This window comes from Anguilla rostrata, chromosome 5, assembly GCF_018555375.3.
Source record: "Anguilla rostrata isolate EN2019 chromosome 5, ASM1855537v3, whole genome shotgun sequence".
In the NCBI taxonomy this organism is placed as follows: Eukaryota; Metazoa; Chordata; class Actinopteri; order Anguilliformes; family Anguillidae; genus Anguilla; species Anguilla rostrata.
The window spans coordinates 10,084,933-10,098,953 of NC_057937.1; the positions used below are offsets into that span (position 1 = coordinate 10,084,933).

A 14,021-nucleotide genomic window follows, 5' to 3' on the forward strand; every position below is an offset into this window, starting at 1 on the left:
GTGTAATTCATTTATATAACACTTTGTTCATATGTGAACCCTTCATGTCTCTACCATTTTAAAAGCTACAACAACAGAAATGATCACTTTAATTTTTGAAAAGCTCAAACATAATACACAGAATCCAATATTCTGTCGCTATGTATTTATCTAAGAAATTAAATTAAACCTTATTCATTTTAATGGCAATGCTTAAATGAAGAAATTTTCAGTAAACAAACAGGAAAATATTATCTCTATGCAGAAATATGTCAACAACTTAGGTCCAGTACCACCTTGTGGCATTCCATTTGTACCATGTGACATCAGTCCCATTCAGTTGTACAGCACGTAATCATTATTCACTCAGCAGCTGAAAGAAAAAAATGGCCACTGCATATTTATTTATTTATTTATTTAATATAGCCTTTAAAAGAGTTTAGTGACTCATTTGAGTCAGTCATGCAGAATCTTTATTTATCTTTTTTTTTTAATCGTCAAACCAAGGCGAGGCATTAAGTGAACCGCTGGCAAAGTGCAGTGTGTACAAGGGGATTGTCTGCGGTCCTTAACGCGAGATTCGTCGCGAGCTCGGAGGTGGGAACGAGAGGGGTCTTGGGTAATTACGAAAATGGCGACCGGCTTAATCCCGGCTCCAGAAATGGGCCGAGCGCTCTCCATTCTGGCTCTGGGAAGAAGGGGAACTCAGACAATGCTAAGCGACATTAGCCACAGTCCGCGGCTCGGGGGCACCGCAGGTGGCCTGCACGTCGCTTGGGCTGTGTCATTTTTTTTTTTTTTAATCCCCTCCCCGAGTTTTTCGCCCGCGTCTGACCTCATGCTGAGATGAAGTTATCACAGAATACAGCTTTACTCTCGCCACTGAAGCCAGACCGGGATCTGCATTTACTCTCAGCAGATCAAAACATTGCTTTCATCAGCCAGTATTATCTGCATAAAAGGCATGCGATTGCCCAATAATTTTTGCCCAAAGTCTGCCATTCATTGGAGAGAAAATGTAATTCAGCCGCCCCCCCCCCTCTCTTTTTTTGCTTAGAAACTCAAAACCTAACAATGTCTGTCATTTTAAAAAGGACGACTGCTGCAGCATAGGGCTATTCAGATGGCTCCCCTCCTGGTCTCAGTTTGACAAAGACAATGTTAGTATAGAAAAATAGCTTCTGTGTCAAAGTCGCACAATGCATTGCTGACTGAATGAATGGATAAATAAATAAAAAAATTAAATAAATAAACAAACAGTTGCAAAAAAACCAGCAGACATTAAAAAAAGAAGACAAAAAAATGTGTATGCAAATATTCATCAAAGGCAACAGATTTTATTCAGTAAACACCAAACAAACAGTGGCCTAAATTGGTAGATGCCACATTGAAAACAGAGACGAAGAGAGTGGGGGGAAAATGCGGAGCAGGCACATTCCACTGTTGAGAAAAGTGCATTTCCCCATTGTCCCACTTTGGAGGAGCGTAGAGTTCTGCAGATGGAGAGGAGCGGAGGGGCGATCTTTTCAAAGTGAACTGTGGGACGGCGGTATTTTTCGCAGCCCACCCGTGGTGTGACTCAGGGAGCTCAGGAACTTTTCATCTCCCTCTTACTCCCAGCCTGGAGTGTACAAAGCCAGAGCCACCACCGAGCAAATTTTAATATCATAGGGATGCTACAACTTTGATTGTGGAGACCAGGCTTTTGGAGGACACTGATTGGCCAATATTTGATGCCATCGGCTCTTGTTTGGACGCGTTGTTGTTGGGTATCAGTTTGCAGCTTGTGTGTGAGCATGTGGGTGTGTGTGTGTGTGCGTTTGGGGAGGGGGGGGGGGCGCATTTCATGAAAATGATTGCAGATATCGGTATCAGAGCCACAGTGAGACTTTGGGATCTAGTTGCTTCAGAAACAAATCACTATTGTTCTGCAACAGTTTTCCTTTTTTTGTGAACAGTGAATATATCGCAACCTCAAGAATATGACCCATTTAAAAAAAAAAAAATGCATCAATGTACCAATGTTTCCTAAGATGAAACCTGCCAATGCAGTGTAACCGATGTATGGTTATTAGCTTTATGGCAGGTGAAAAAGTAATTATGACAAGGCGTCATATTTGTTGTGTGTGTATCACCGTAAAACTGTTCTGAGATATTATAAGCTTTTGCTCACCTGAAGAGAGGGATGGGATGAGTGGGCCTATCATCTGTTCACCAAGATCCTCCGTCTTCAATCGATGTCAGAAATGCCAAAATAATGAACAAATGAAAAGTAACTAATCCATTGCTCATATAAATTTCTTCCACAGCAACTGTCTTTCTTTCAGTATCCAGGGACAAGGTCTAAATCCTGTAAGGTAAAAAAAAAAAAAAATAGGTCAATTAGTGAAATGGGGAGAGCAGTCAGCATATTGCTACTTTATTCTCTCTCTCTCTCACCCCATGCGTGCCCCCACTTCCTGATCTCTTTGTTGTCTCAGCAAACAGAGTAGTGCAGACGAGAAGGGAAAAGACCTGTCATTATTTTACCCTTCTTTCTTTTCAGGAACAGATAATTAACATGGGGCGCACGTGGGTTTCATTGAGCGTAATTAATTTGCTCACGCCAAACTCGAGACGCAACCTCTGAGGACAAAAGCACTTGTGTGTTTGATTTCTTTCGATACTTCTGTTTTATTCAAAGGAGCAGCCAAATAGCACAACTCCACATACAGCACGGGTCCTACAGTGCATCCATTCATCTTTCATTCATTCATCTTTTCAGATGCGTGACAGGCAGTGGACGCCGCCGCCGCTCTCTGAACCCGCTCTTCCACAGGCAGCTGAAGTGCTTTTGTGGAACTCGCAGTCAGCCTCTCACTCTAACGCTCAGCGGCGGCACCAGCACGCGCGTTTGTGCCGGCGAGTCGGAGGCTGGCGGGTCGGAGAGGGGCGGCTGAGGTTGCCCGTGGCTTGGGGCCAGGGGAACAGTTTCCCACGGCAACCAGATTAAGAATCCTTAGGAGAACAGGTGGAGGATTTAAGGTTTAGAATAGAGACCTCCTGCGATGAGAGGGGGGACAGAGCAGGTAGTGTTTCTGCAGATAAGGGACAGCCATGACTCTCAGCAGTACCACCCCCCTCCCCCCCCAACAAAAAAAAAACCCACTCACTACAACCCCAAAAACATACAATAATATACTGAGACTAGACTTAAGACTTGAAACCCAGAATACATTTTTAATAATCTTCAAATTGAATAACTTTAAATTTTTTTCATGTTTGTTTCTATGAGGAAATTGTTTTTGAAAAGCGTGTATAATACTGTACATACATACAACTACACATATGAACCAGATAATGGAACACAAGCCTTTTAAAAACATGCTGTGTTGTCACATAACGCTGGGAAATAAGTCATTTTTATATTTTCAGCATACGCGCGCATGTTTGTGGCAGGGGAACTGTAACCGTGTCCTTAAATGCGTGATTGAATGGAAATGTGCGATCGGTGAATGAAGGTAATGATTCATAGGGCCACTTGGGGTTTGTTAGCCTCTCTAGCTGTACAGCGCTCCTCAGAGCCAATGAACAGCAGACAGGTAAGACAAATCTGATGATAAATGACCAAATGCTATATCTCATTTTTATATTTTATATTTAAGTAATAGGTCAAATAATAATAATAATAATAATAATAATAATAATAATAATAACAATAATTATAATAATAATAATACTAATAATAATAATTATTATTATTATTAGGATATATTTATTCCGCTTGCCTTGTTCAAAATAGGTTTTACTGAGCATACGATCTGCTTATATCCTGTAGGTGCATATTTACTGAAGGGATTCAGGTTGAGTGGAGCATCTTGCACAAAGGCACACTGGTGTGGGATTGACACCTGCAGTGCTGTCCCAGTTTCAAGCCCCCACTCTGCTATGCTGCTCTCTCCAGCAGCACATGTGCTAGTCATTAAATCTGCTGGTAGCAGCATCTCTCGCAGCTCCCAAAATCTGTGCGTTTGGATGTTTATTTTCTGACTCCTAAAGTGTCCAAATTATTACCTTTAGGATCTTGGCTTCTCGGTGCTTGTAAATGGATGAGCAGGAAAAAACAACGACTCCGAAAACAGTATGTATTTAAATGACAGTGTTACATTACTGCAGCTTGGGAGCTGCTGCCAGTAATGTGTTGAACTATCTGAAAGCGTAAAAAAAAATCTATATTATTTATATATTATATATTATTTATATATTATATATTTTCCCATTGTATTGTGACAACTCATTATATTTAGCATATTCAATTTCCATTGTTTAGATGCTACTGGCAAGAATCGACTTCTCAAAGCTCTGCAATATAATAACAACAATAAGAACAACAACAACAATGATATTATAATATATAATAATATAGAATAATATTATTATCAGTATCATTATCATTATTATCATTTTGTTGTTGTTATTATTATTATTATTGTTATTATACTCATCATTCTACTGTGCATAATAATAATAATAATAATAATAAGAATAAGAATAAGAATAAGAATAACAGAATGTGTTGTATGAGCTGCATTTCTTTTATTCAGCAGACGGGCTAGTCATCGCCCATCATAAGCAGGGAGAAATGCCTCTCCCTTACACATTCTCTAACGTTATTCGTTCTGGGATGTTTGATTATTTCAGCGAGGAACAGATGGATCTGAGGGGAATATGTGCATTAGTGCCCATTGCGTGCTTTTTGCCCGGGCGGCAATATATCACATAAAAGACTATCCGTGTTCCAGCACGTCCCTGCTACATGACATCATCCCGGGCATAAAAATATGTCAATTCTGTGGTAGAACATCCACGGAAATATGCTGAACAGATATATGTGGAGTAAGGATACCAGAGGACTGGGATTGTATTTTATATAACAATAATAATAATAATAATAATAACAATAATAATAATAATAATAATAATTATTATTATTATTATTATTTCCTATAACCAAATTAAACCAAACAGTAAATGTCATTGAAATGGTTTATTCAGTTTCAAAAAAACAAATTCAAAATAATTGTCTTAATTGGATAGTTTGCATATTAACAAAGTTCTTACAAAGGAAAAGATGGTCTAAAACAGTAAGAATTCCGAAATTATATCTCACACGCATGCATGGATGCATGCATGCACACATGCGCACACACCCACACACACACACAGAGTTGAGTGGAAATAGTATTTGAAATCTGATCACATTTTATTCCACATTACATGGAAATTGCATTAAGAAATGTCCATTTAACCAGGGGTACCTATGTCTCATAACTTGATAACAACATAACTTAATTATATTATTTAATTCCTTACTTATTATTATTGAGCTGTTCAATTACAAAAATAATTCAGGTGTTATTGCTATGCTTCACTTCACCCACACAAAGTCCTACAAATATGTAAAGAACCAAAGAACAGTTTAACTTTAGATATAGAACCTGTTTTCCATGAGTACTAAGCCTTCAGTAGGTATCATCCAAGAGCAACTGAAATGTTTTTGGTACCACTGATGTACACTTATACACAGTTCTGTTGCAAGTGAAATTAAGTCATTTTGATTATAGTGGCAGATTGAAAACATAAATTGGTCTTAAGCTTCATATTATGTGTATTCTTCTCTTTGTGAACTGCAAAAAGGCAGAATTACCAAATTGGATGCAATCATGTGAAACGAAGCATCCATTGCTAATGGGCGATTCTAATTTAAATAAGCATATTTGTTCATAATTGCAAAACAATAAAAATCCAAGTTCGAGGTAATCATCACAAACACAAGCTCTGTGCCTCCCCTATACATGGCTGAATTGCCACCACAGTAAGGAAGAAATCAATTTTGTTGTCTTACTTTTTGTCAAGTATAATAGTCTGACCAATTACATAGATTAGTCTCTTTCATTCTCCCTATGCTTGCGTTTTCATTGACATGTAACAGACTGACTGCTGCACTAAGTGAAATGTTTGTCCTCTGCTAAGGACAAATCTCATTTGAGCTCATCTCATTTTAAGCTTGAGCTGACAATGTTATCATTGGTTCGCTTTGATTCAGTATCAATAGAGCACATAGTTCTGACAGGGCCATTAGGTAATAAAAGATACCTGGTAAAATGTGCTTTAGAACATTACCGATTTAGTCCAAATATGCATCATACGATGCACTTGTAGTCTGTTGTTGCCACCATGCCATTTAAAAGGAAATGGTTTATAATAAAATATGTTTTACAAAATACAGTAAATAACTGTATACCGTATTTCAAATTATGTGCAGACAATTTTATACTCTGGCATTTCTTTGCTATCCAAATTCAGTTTTACATCTCATTTGTGGCAGATTTATTTTCTGTGTGTCTGCTGTACTTATTTTCTATATTCAGATGTATTTTTGGTGGATAGTCGAGGAGGGAGTATTCTTGCAAAGCGCACACTGGAGTCGAGTCTGCCTTCTCAAAACTCGGCGCAGGCACCAGACAGCTTGTCTCGCTGAGGCGATAGCTTTTCACTTCGGCAGGAATTCATAGGAGGGAAAAAAACAACAATTTCAATTACCATCACCCCTGTTTCTCATGTTAACAAATCAACTTAAATTCCTGCAGTTTAATGCATTATGCATCAGGGTAACGTATCCGAATTGTACCCGGAACATGATACTCGCTACGCTGTAGAGAGAGGCGCGGGAGGTTAATTTTTCCGAATGTAAAAACAGGAAGCAGCAATCTGGTTTTCTCAGCAAAAAAAAAAAAAAAACTGTGGGAGAAAACACTGAACATTTCAGTTTCAGATGATATTGGCTGCTAACCCCCTTCCACCTGGAAGCAATTGTGAGTAACTCTATTACACGGAATAACAAGAGCTATTTATACCAATGATCGCACCTACTTTGCTTCTAACGTCGCTGGCATGATGCTGCAAATTACTTGTGTCACTTCTCGGCGACTCATAAAAAGGTGTTGCTGACCTGTCTGAGCGAATCAGGGGCTATCTGCTCTGACCGGGGACCGAATGAGAAGGCCTGTCAGCTGCTGCTCTGTTAGCTCAATAAGTGAGAACACGTAATTGATGGCAGTCAAAAAAGAAAAAAGAAGATAAAAAACAGGAAAGCGAGAGAGTGAGAGAGAGAGGGGGCAAGAGAGGGAGGGAGAGAGAGAGAGAGAGAGAGGATGAGAGAGAGAGAGAAAAGCAAAAACAAAAAACGTGAGGTGCCAGAGTGCAAGCGCAATCCCAAAGCAAACTTTGATGATAAAGTTTACGACTCAGACCCAGATCGGTCAATCAAGTTCCTTGGGTAGGTTTTCCATTAATAACCCTGCCACGCCGCGCCACGGCTAGAGACGCTCTGTCTGCGAGCCTCTCCCATCGGGGACTCTCCCGCGTTATTATCAACCACACAAAGATATTTCACCCCTTAAAGACATCCATCTGCCAGGCACTTTGCCTCTCATATCCAAGCGCGAGGCGCAGCAAATCGCTTTTTCTTTTTCGCGCGTTTCCAAAATGGCTTCCGCTTTCTCGCGAAAAAGCAAAAAGAACTGATTAGGAAGTCATTAACCGTAATCAAATTGTTTTTTTGTTTTTTTTTAAATTCTACCACCAGCTACATAAAAAAAAAAAACTCCAGACCTTATATCGTAAGTGCGAATCCTACACTTAACAGATGCTTTTGGTCCACCGGGGGGGAAAAGACTCAGCAGAACGCTTTAATTCCCAAGGAGGCGTTTGTTCCATTTTGCCTGTGTCGCTGAGGACGCGTGCAGGTCCCGGGTTCATTACGAAACTCTTTTTTTGAGTTTTGGGGAACGGCAAACTTCAAATTTAATCTCTGAAAAACGCAAGCCACCCAGGAGGCTTTCTGCACACAGGATTTCAGGGCTCAAATTCAAGGCCTTTATTAACAGACAACTACAGTAAATAATCCGGCTGGTCCATGGGGACGGGAAACAGTGGCCACTGTAAATGGTACAATCAAGGCAAAGCTATTCATTTCACAAAAAAGGTAGGGAGAAAACCCAGCATCTCATGCAATCCTCCTCTTCGAGCAGCTGCCCGAACCCTTTCATGTTCTAGCTTTAGACCGCCGCTCCATCCCCCCCTCGTATTCAACGACACTCGACTCAACTACCAGCGAGTGAAAGGCCTCACGTGTGTTTCATCCCATGGGTCTGATGAGCCTTAAAATGAGTGTGTGGGAAGCTGTAAATTGCACAGACAGCAGTTTGCTGTCACAAAAAAACATGGATGCACCTACAGCTATTCGGTTGGATGGATTGGAAAAACACAACCGGTTAGCACCATAAAAAGTGTCCAAAATGGCCGACAACTGCACCTGGGGTATGGACGGTGCTAAATGTCAATCTGATAGAACTACTGTAAATTTGCTGACTTTGCAGAACACAATGGTATAGTTTAACCATATATTCTAATTAGGAAATGTACAAATGAACACCCCCTAAACAGTTGCATTGGTTACTACTTAACTTTGCTGAACGTGAAGTGCAAACTTCCATTTGGTTCCAATTTAATCAATCATATCCTGATATTATATCCCCATTAGAGATAACTCATCTTCTCTTCCATCCATAATGTAATAAAATTGTGTTATAATGCCCAATCTATAACTTTTAAGAAAATTTTAATCACATAAAGTGATTGTCTAGCAATTTAATTGCTGTCGTCAAGGAGTCTGCATCGCCTTCGACAGTATATATATCTAAATAGGATTTGGCAAATTGATCTTCTACTACCCTTAGAAAAGTATATGAGGTCAATATCTTGGATAGAACATACATAAATTGAGCTTAACTGTGAACTTATTTTCACCGGAAATGCCTTTTTGAAAGAACACAGTTATATGTATTAAAAAATATAATATAATATAATATAATGCCTGTACCATTGTACCATTTCAAATGACAAACTAAATTTTGTGTTAGAGCCGTCAGATTCTGTGACATGCAATGGTGTGTAGAAAAAAATATTTTCTTTTCTGTGGTCCAAAATTATCATTGGGACAGGCCCAGTTTCAACTACAGCCATTACAGCAACGGTAATTATCTGTTCCCTGGAGACACCAAGGACACAAGCTCTAAATGTATAAATACGCAATAGTAATTCACAATATAAGTCCTCAATAGAAAACATGAAAGGATTGTGAATATTAAGAGCAACTAAAATGAATTTGACCAATTTTCCCTCAAAATATTACAGAGGAATTCACTCAAGTGCTAGATTTTTTAAAATCACGATAAGCATCTGTAATTACAGTGAGGAGAGCGAGGTTTCCTATTTTCTTTTTATAATAAAGTCTGCAAATGTACAGTCTGGTATTCAGCTAATATTTAAGGGAGGAAATATAATGGTAAAAAAAGCCTAAATAACTGGATAAAAGTGGGTTTTTTTGCCCATCGCTACACGGACATTAGTGCAGATAAAAGCTCAGGGAGGCTTGGTTCTGTCCGTACACCGGGCCGTTCTGAACCCGCTCACAGTCAGGCTCGAGCAGGGGAGGGTCGACGCTGACAGCTACTTTGGCACAAGGCCACGGCGTCCCCCCCCCCCCCCCAGGGCTACCTCTCCCTCAGCGGGAAGGGGCTGAAGGTAGCCACAAAGCTTTCAAGAAAAAGAAGAAAAAAGAAAGCATCCCCCCCACCTCTCCGACTGCCCGCCCATCCCCTCTCGCTGCCTTCTTTTCAATAACCCGCTAAAAAACGTAAGCCAACAATTTGTCTGCAGTTTGAGACGCCCTCGCTTCTTGTGTGTGGGTGATGCTTTTGACACTCAAGGCTTGTTCAGCTGGAGTCGGCATTAAAAAAAAAAAAAAAAAAAAATCATATCTGCTGTACTTAAAAAAGAAGATAAGAGTAACGTTTACAAGCTTGCATGGTCGCACAGACTGTGAGATTACATACCGGAATGGCACACATGTGCACTGTAAATGCCTGCAGTTATGACTTATCAGATATCAGCTTCTTTGAATTTTGACATGCATGTAAAATGACTTCCATATACACACGTGTGAGTGATAACATGCCCTGTAAGTCTGTAGTGCGGTGTCAGACTCCTGATTGGCAGGCTCTCTAAGCACTGTCACAGTCAGCTGGGGGAAGGATAAATCCACCGGGTTCTATGCACTCCTGAGCCCCAGTGGCTCCAAGAACACACACCCACATAAGCCCCGCCCCTCCCCACCTCCCTCCCCGTTCGTTCTGTAGCCATAAACAAGGACCTTCATGTTGCAATGTGTGGACCATGGCCACGATTCTGTTATTGTATTAGAGGGGGGCATGAACGAAAGGGAACATTTTAAATCTGAGTTTATCCTACCAGGTATTTCTGCAGTATTATCTGCCTCTCTTCCACACACACACACACACATACATACACGCACACACACATACACACGCACACGTACAGGCACACGCACACACTCATGGGCACATAACCACACGCACACTCTCATCCTCACGCACGCAAACCTGCACACACACACACACACACACACGCCCACACACAGGGCCGCAGCTGGAAAGTCAACTGTGCCCTCTAATGGCTACATTTCAACAGTGAAATTCAACCTGCATCACAATGCACATACACTTCAGAGAAATGCATAAGTTGGACTTGCGCACTGCCTGTGCCTCTTATATAGTAAATCATCCAGAAATACGTTAACCTTCAAAGTGAAAGGGCATTTCTGAAAGCAGAAGTTTAACACACATGAATGATTCACTCCCTTTCCATGCATTCAGATCCCCTAAAGTGCTTCCTGTCACAAACTCCTCTGTTTCACCAGTACACAACTTGCTTCAGGAAAAAAAGCAAGTACAAAAATATGTCAGTTCTAGGGAATACACATGAAATTACTTTTCTGCTTCATTCAGAAGAAATGAACATGTATTTTTAATAACATAACATTAAAGATACTGTATACATACTTTGTACTTTCACCAAAAAAAGCTGACCTTGTGGTGTTTGTTTATGGCAATGGGGTAGTCACTGGTTTCAAGTCTGACTGATCTTGTGAACATCTAGTGTTGTGGCCTTCAACCAAATACGTCCACTTTGTTAAAATGTACAATGGGGGACAAAACATATATAGGTAATTTATTAATATATTCAAGTAAATGTTCAGAGACTGAGGAAGGGAACTGACATACAATAATTCAGAAAAGCTTTAGAGGAAAGAAGGTTTGGAAATCTATCTACTTAGATAGATAGATAGATAGATAGATAAGTACTTCATTAGGTAAGTACTTTATTAATCCCGAGGGAAATTCAGGTGTCAAACAGCTCACGTTACAAAGCACAGTGCAACAATGCACCAGGAAGTGAAAAGTAAAAAGTAAGTAAGTAAGTAAAAATCAAAAACAAAATCACTCTTGGAGGTAATAAATAAAATAAAAATAAAAAGGCAAAAATAAAAAGGCACTGTAGAACCGAGCCATAAACAAGACCATAGGAAAACAAAAATTGAGGTTGTCTAACTACACCAGGTGTTATGTACACGGAGGCCACCCCTAGCGCTGTGCTTTTGTTGCTGCTGCCCTCTATTGGTAAACTCACCCACAGGCTGCCCCCCAGTCCACAGGAAGCAGGGTGTGGCACAGAGGGCCAATCGCAGCAGTGCGCTGCCCTGACACGTCCACAGCCTGCTCTCTCACCCATCCCCGTGACAGCCTGTGACTCCTGAAGGCTGTAACCTTTACTTTGGGGAGAAGGGGCTGAAGATGTAAAAAGCAGCGGACTATCGCTTCCCAGTTCCTTTTTGTTCCGAATGGCTTTCTCACACTAGATGTGGGCACACAAAGGCACACATGCACTCGGCGTACACAAACAACCCAGCCTGAATAAAGTGCACGCAAAAAAAAAAAAAAGAACAACAACTAAAATGCAGCTGAATGCCCACATGCCAACTCTACCCTCGTTCGGTACGGTTCGAGGCGTAGGGACGCAGTACGGTAAGCGCACTTAGAAAGAGGGACAGAAAGCAAGCACGCTGAAGTGGAGTTTAAGAAACATTGCCACCTCCGGTGTGGGCATTCAAAGAGAAAACAGAGAGAAACAGACTGCATGAAGACCCACTGTGAGCGAAGAGAGAATGCTAAGCATGTTACTGCTCACCACTCTAATCCTCAAGGAGAATTCTCCTAGATATCACTACTGACAAAAAATATATATAAATACATTACAACTCTTTCTACATACTATACATAGCAGCTAATACCCTATACACATGCAGGCCATGTTTAATGTGAGATCGGCCTAATCACATTTAATTAACCCTGTTTATAAGAGTTCTCCGCAGCGCGCTGAATTATATATCGTGGCATTAAAGATTAAATTGGTTGAAAATTAATTTACATCGAATTTGTAAATATTTCAATGCAGCATGCAGAATTAAATGCAGCCACATGTGGAGTCATTTATTATTCTCAAATTAGCATTCTCTGTTTTTTTGTTCTTTCATTGTGCTTCTGCTAAGTTTCAATGCTGCTAAGTTTGACTAATGAGTTTATCCCGGCAACATTCAGACATAATACACAAGGGCTTTTGTTCCTATACTGTGAATGCGTTCAGTGCCACTGCAAGAAAGTAGTGTGTGTAAACGTGCTGTAAATTAAGTGGCCAATGCAGAGGACACATCTACTTTTACTAATGGAAGAAAAAAAGAGTTGCAGTTGCACTGGTCACGTCTTGTCAATGCCACAACATAACATGTAACGTTATGCTATAAAAACTATATTGAGCCATGGTCATATCATTCAATGTGATACCACACCACAATTTTAAGTACTGTAAGCAACACTAGGTAAAGGTAGGCCCAGAACATTTTGGTTCTTGATCTGGCCAAACTTAACTGCACAGTTTTGATAGATTATTTTGATCATGATTGATTAAGTCGAAGCCTAAGTATTCAGACGATAATGGGGACATGTTCAGTACCTAAGTTGTTAAGTGAAATAATTAATAAAACTGTACTCTGGAGTCAGTGGTTCAGGTGCACAACAATATCTGGTGCATCTCATACACAGGACCAGGTTTGGCTAGCCCTGTAGCATAGCATTTCCGGTGCCATTAAAATCCTACTGTTGTGTTTCTCTCTAGGAATGCAGGTACTCTTTTAAGCCAAGCTCTCCATAAATACAGATCTATCAAACAGAGAACTCAGTGAACCTCACTTCACAAGGCACTTATCCACTGTGAAAAAAGGGGCTGACGCAAGCCTGTGAGTCTGCAAGTCTACGCTGACAGAAGGGTACAAAATATTTATCAAAGGTTATTTATTTTATTTACATCTTTTTTTATTCTATCCACGTGTCTCCCTATTCTTAGGAGCTAAATAGACGGGAATGCAACTACGCTGATTAAAACAGCAATTAGATGTGCAGTTGAGCCTGAGACCAAGGCTCTAATTACACAAAAGTGAAACTAAATTGAGACAAAAAGAGGATGAACTAAAATATTTTTTAAAAACACACCTTCATTTTCTGTATCTTTTTACTAGAAATGATGCCAACAATGCAGTCCATCAGATATATAATTAAACTTAATGTTTTAATATCAGCTCTTGAGATCTACAAATATAGAAGTACAAAAATTCTGCATAACCTTTAAACCAAGCACATCTCACTCAGACAGCACTCTTGTTAGTAAATTATATTTCTCTGTTTAATTGGGCGAAAGCATTTTCATCACTTTATGTCGCAAAATAACACAAATCCACATCATATCCACATCAGGATATGTGGTTAAATTTTCTCATTCTTCTTTGTGTATGCAACTCAGGCTGTAGGGGAAGCAAAGACGAGAAAGAGAAACTGTGAAGATTATGCTCTTTAAATGCTCAGGAAAATGCTTCGGTTTGTTTGCTATACGCACAGCTTGTGCTGAACGCAGTTACAGGTACAATTTACCTATTCGGCTTAAAACTGCATTATTTGTTATCATTAAACATAATTTACTAAATTGAGCGGTCTTATTCCTTCTTTTAAAGTGATGTTAAGAAAGACAAG

At 39.9% G+C, this 14,021-nt stretch overlaps 1 protein-coding gene across 19 annotated transcripts in view; it reads right to left on the bottom strand.

The window, feature by feature from the left end:
- The window catches only part of tenm3 (teneurin transmembrane protein 3), a 484,477-nt gene that overhangs the window by 262,740 nt on the left and 207,716 nt on the right, over positions 1–14,021 (bottom strand). For all 19 annotated transcript variants that reach the window (XM_064335073.1, XM_064335078.1, XM_064335072.1 and 16 more), the window contains one exon: positions 2,153–2,329. The gene's annotated coding sequence lies outside the window, so the exon portion shown is untranslated. The remainder of the gene's footprint in view (positions 1–2,152; positions 2,330–14,021) is intronic.